Source organism: Carassius gibelio, chromosome B4 (genome assembly GCF_023724105.1).
Source record: "Carassius gibelio isolate Cgi1373 ecotype wild population from Czech Republic chromosome B4, carGib1.2-hapl.c, whole genome shotgun sequence".
Lineage (NCBI taxonomy): Eukaryota > Metazoa > Chordata > Actinopteri > Cypriniformes > Cyprinidae > Carassius > Carassius gibelio.
Window position 1 is genome coordinate 6,083,686 of NC_068399.1, and position 6,000 is coordinate 6,089,685.

Here is a 6,000-nt window from a genome sequence, read left to right on the forward strand (position 1 = left end):
TCAATATGTTATTTTTGTGTTAGTAGTTTTATTAATTCAAATTACAATATGCAGTTTGTTTGTAAGTATATGTATATATAAATCATGCAATTCATTAAGCATACAATATTGTATTGTTTATACACAATTCCTTGGCGGTTTGGTACAGAAAAGCTACAGTATGGATATAAGAAAGTGGTTTAAAGATTCGTCGGTGAAAAAGATGACTTTGACCAACACCAACGTGTGTGGAGACGACTCTGGAGCTAATTAGATGGTAGGATTGGAGAATTTATTGTCTAATGAGACACAAGTTCACAGCGTAGACAGAGTAGCGGGTCTAATTATGAATGGGCCTACTACTAGTGATGACGTGATTGCCGTCCCTCTGGCTGTGACTGGGCAAAGCAGCAGGCCATTGATGATCTTGGAAATGAAGGACCGAATCAGATCATTTTACAGCGATATCCTGCTCGCTTGTATAATAATAAAAATCGCTCCTTTGTGTCTTCATGGTATCAGACTCGTGACTGGCTTGAATATAGTGTCAAGGCTGATGCAGCATTCTGCTTACCATGTCGAGTGTTCAATAGTGCGCACGTCGTAGTAGAGACGTTGAGATCATACGGTGAAGTATTTTATTTGAATAATTGAACAAAACAAGATGTGGTCTATTTTAGTTATAGCCTAATATGGGTTGTTGTTATGGTCTGTCTCAGATCATTAAAAAAAGTGTGCCCCCCTATGAAAATTAAATGCCCCCCCCCCCCCCCATTTGGTTTGTTCTGGCAACGACCCTGCCCGGGCCCCACACCACATAACAGCCAATCACAAAATTAGTGCGATATTCAATTCAGCTTCAGATAATACATTATTTTCTAATTTCCCAACCCCCTCTTTTTTTCCCTACGCGACAGACAGACTTAAGTTAGCTCATTCACTTCGCAACCTTTGAGGTAAACGGACGTGCTGAATTATAAAGCAATAAACGACAGTAAAAGCCAATTCATTTTATTAGAACTATTAGTGAACTCAATTACCACACTATAGTAGCCTAATAAAATACAACATGTACAGGTTTCTTGTTCCGAAAGAACAAAAGAAAACAATTTTAGCTCACCAGGACACAGCTACCACCTCCTCATCCATTTGCGGGAATGAGGTCGGAGAAATGGATGAGTTGAGTTCCTCAGCAGCTGCCGATGGTGTCAAAAGTACAAATACACCCACTCAAAAATGCAGCAATTCTGTCCCAAATGATTTAAACATGGCAAATCATTATCAGCCGGTTCTGAAATCATACCCCCGAACTCTTTTTGGAGGGAGAGAGAGATGTTTTTCGGCTGCTTGGTATCAGTCACGGCCGTGGCTTGAATATTCTGTAGAACGCGATGCATGCTTTTGTTTTCCCTGTCGAGTGTTCGGTGTTGCTTTCTCTGAAAATGACACGTTCGTTTCGACAGGTTTTCGAAACTGGAAAGCAAGCGAGGTGGTGTTCAGGCTTTATTACAACAAAGGTTGGGCAGGCATATCCCCTACATCCACTGGTATAACCACCAGCTTCACCTCACTGTCAAACATGCGATTCAAAGTGAACCTTGTGCCAAAAGATTCTTTGACTTGTCAGGCTCCCTGCACTCTTTTTTCAGGCATCATTTTGTCTCTCAGAGATACGATTGCCCGTATCTCAAAAGACTGTTGGAAATCCGCTGGACAAGTCATTATGAAGTCACAAAATGTGTGGTGGATAATGAGGAAGTCATTCTTGACATTCTTTTTAAGGTTTCCAATGATGATAATGCATCAGTTAACCTTGCAAAAGAATCATCCGGGCTTCTCTCTCAGCTGAAACGACGCCATTTTTTTTTAAATTGGCAAATTTCTCATACATCTTCTCACCATTTTAAAACCAGCTAATGCCATCCTTCAGTCTCAGCATGTTGATTTGTGCAGTGCAGCTGAAGTTGTGCAGGCATGTCTTGCTGCACTGAAAGATCTCAGAGAAAATGACACTGAATTTCAGCAGCACTGCACTGACATGTCTACTGTTGAGCCCTTACCAAAACGACTAAGGACTGTGAATCCCTCCTATGGTGACTCTGTAATTTTTTCACCTTTAGGGCAAGAAGGGCAGTCAGAATCGGAATGTGCCACTGCATCTCTAAGACGACAGATGTTGAACATACTAGATACAGCTGTATCAGAGATAGAAAACAGGTTTTCCACAAAGAATTTACAGCTGATGCAAGCCCTCTCAGGTTTAATGCCAAAATCCAACAAATTTCTTGACATCTAGTTGCTTGAACCTCTCTGTAGTCTTGCAGGGGTTGCAAAAACTGAACTCCAGAATGAAATTCTTGTTGCCAGACCAATGCCGTCTAAAAAACTTCCATCTGATGCTGAATGTTCTGCTGTTTGCAAACTCTTGCAGGAATACAAAGATGCATTTGCAGGTCTTCATAAATTGTATGTATCTGCTATGGTCATGGGTGTCTCCACTGCTTCATGTGAGAGCTCATTCTCTACTCTGGCAAAAATTTTGACACCATTCCGCCGAACAATGCTTCATGAGAGGAAAAAGAACCTTGTGCTTTTAGCTCATGAAAAAGCAATAACACATGAACTGGACATGGATGAGTGTGTAACAGAATTCTCTAAAATGAGCAGAAAGCTAATGCTGTAAATATTATAGTGACAGATATTTTTCAAGAACTGCCCTGTTTTCATTAAATTCAAAGTCACTAAACTGATACAAGACTTATTGTGTGGTTAAAAAAAAAAGATTGTAAATAATAAATATATATATATATATATATATATATATATATATATATATATATAAATAAATGAATGTACAAAAAAAAAAGGCAAAAAATCTGTAATTTTATATATATTAACAGCCGTGAGTATAATTCTTAAGAAAAACAGCATTTCAAATAAAATTAACATTTTTAGTGTGTAACAAGTTTGTTTTAGTTGATGTAAATAGTTATTTTAAAAGAACTGCCCCTTTTTATCAAACCTAAAGTTACTTAATTGATACAAGATCTGTTAAGGGGTCAAAAAAAATTGCAAATGCAAAAAGAGAATGTAAAAGTAAACATGTTAACCATTTATATATACAAGTTACTAGTTCCAAAATATGTACAAAACATATTAAATAAAAAAATTAAATTACATTTATACATTTAACAGACGCTTTTATCCAAAGCGACTTACAGTGCATTCAAGCTCTACATTTTTACATGTGTTCCTTGGGAATCAAACCCCCAAACCTGCGCTTGATGGCGCAGTGCTCTACCAATTGAGCTACAGGAACACAATAAAAAAAAAAAAAAAAAAAAAAATATATATATATATATATATATATATATATTACAACTAAAATGAAGCAAACACACACACACAAAAAAACAACAACCCTAACAATTGCCTTAAATATGCTAATGATGCTAAAATATAGCTTTGAAATCTAACTCTAAATGTTATTGCTGTATTTTGGATCAAATAAATGCAGGCTTGGTGAGCAGAAGATAATTTTTTTAAAACATTAAAAATATACTGTTCAAAAACTTTTGACTGGTAGTGTATAAGAGTCCGAGATGATTATTTGACAGTGATTTCATATTTATTGTTTGTATGAAGGTTAAATACATAAAAAAGCTGAACATTAACTTATTTGTGCTGGGGTTTTTTTCTAAAATATTCTATGGTTTTAAATTAGGTGTCATAAACTTGGCAAATTAATTTCTCAAATTTGTATGCACAGACATCTGTTGTGGGCATTCTTGGCAGTTTTTACAAGGCTTTTTTTTTTTTTTAAATAGTTTTAATTATATCGTATCGACCAAAATCAAGAAATATATTGTGATCTAAATTTTGGCCATAATGTTCAGCCCTATATAAAGCTGATATAATTTGTTGTCTAAATTAAATTTAATACATTTTAAATCATTTTACAATAAATAAACATTTTAAACTTTAGTTGACCAAATATTTTTCACAAATAAATATTTAATAAAAATCTAATTAAAAAGGATGTAAAGACTGTAACCAACAGGGCACTCAGTATTCTGGGAAGTTTGTGTTTATTGGGAAATCACACTGCACACAATACAAAAAAAGACATGAATATGATAGTGGGCAACTCCATAAGTGGATGGATTTTTAACATTATAGGCTGGTTGTTTGGACACACTGTGTTCGAACACCTTAAAAAGTGATTTTTATGTAAAATGTCCCCCTTAAGGTCCCTTACATGGATTGTTCAAATCAGAGGGCCAAAGTCAGTGTAGAAATTGCCTTTTATTTCTAAACTATGTCATATTTCTTATATAAAAACATATCAACAATGTAAAAACACCCCATGGGGAAAAATAACTGCAAAGACTTAATAAACAGAAATGAAGCTGAAACAAGAACTTCAAAAAAGAAAAAGATAAATCTGAAGGATGGCAGGCTGGGTAGAAAATGTTGAAAAAATAGATAAACAGTAAATGAAAATCATGCTTTATTATTGTATCAAGTTTTTGTTGGGTTAGTTAACTAATCAAAATAACACAGCTGCAGTTTGACTGGAACTAACTGGAATGCACAATGAAAAAACATGATTTCTGAAAATTGTAAAAACAATATTTTAGTTATCTATTTTGCAAATAAAGTTCAGAGAGAGGTATGACCGTGGTATTTCTGTAGTGGTCAACATTTTAATAAGTATGAAAAGACCAAGTTCACCTTTAATTTGAAACTAACCTGTTTGTTTCTCAGTTTCTTCTTCTTTCAGACTGAACACTTCTTCAATCCTCCACTCTTCACTCTCCTCTTTAATAAACGCCATCTCTATAATGGGAGATTTTTCTGGACACGGTTATGTTTGAGATGAGAATAATTAAGGGAAAGAAAAACAAATACAACCTACACTTCAGGGTAGGTCTCAATCAGCTCTCTAGTCAGTACGTTACTACACATTATATTTAACAGATTACACTGTAGGGGAATTTACAGTTAAAACCCAAGGACCAGATATGTCGCAATGAAGACCAGGACTCAGAGATGAGTTCAATTAATAATAATAATTTTACTTGAAGAAAATAGTTTGCAATTTCATCAGCAGAAGTCAGCTTCAACACTCTCGAAGGAGTTCGCAGGCCGCCCCCCAGTACAATACAAAATCAACCACAGTTATACCCTGACAGAGGATACTAATTGCGTCAATACATGAGTCAACAAAATTCTGATTGGTTCCAAAACCTAGATAAAACTCTCCAAAGACGTATATCTGATATGCTGGACACCTGCAGTTGATCGTTTGTCCTGGGACTGTCTGAGCTTCTCCCTGTACAGACAGATACTAACACATGTACACAGAGAACTTATCTAAAATTCAAGGCTTTCTAGCACTGGCGAGTGTCTTATCATTACGGTTGGATACACACACATAATATGTGGACATTAATCTTGAGGAAAAGAAATACAGCACACATAAGGTTACACATTTCACTCTTGCTATAACTTGATTAATAGTCAAACAAGAAATCATGTAATAAAATAATTAATATCAGTATGAAGGATATGGCAAATCGGCATCCACTCCTTCAGTCCCCCGTTTTAGATCAATGTGGGGTCTAATACCCCACATCTGGTCTAATAAATGAGGTCAGGTGTAGTTGTGATGCATGGTAAGAATGCAGGCTGTTTGTCAACTTAAGCAGGTGCATATACTTAAGATCTCTGGTACTGGCTGACATTTCTAGTAATAAACACATTATTTTGTACAAAATACTTCCCATAATCATTCTTACTTCCCATATACATTCATCTACTTACTTAATCCCACAATATCGCCACTTGCACTAGTCTTTCTTCACATAATGTCTTTTCCAGTGAATTATTCTGTGTGTCCCTCTACCTGGAAAAGTGTCCTCCATCCATATATACTTTCATCAACATATCTTTGTAAATACCTCTCTTCCTACTACAGCTACTTCACACTTACCCTCTAAAACCAAACATTTATCCAAC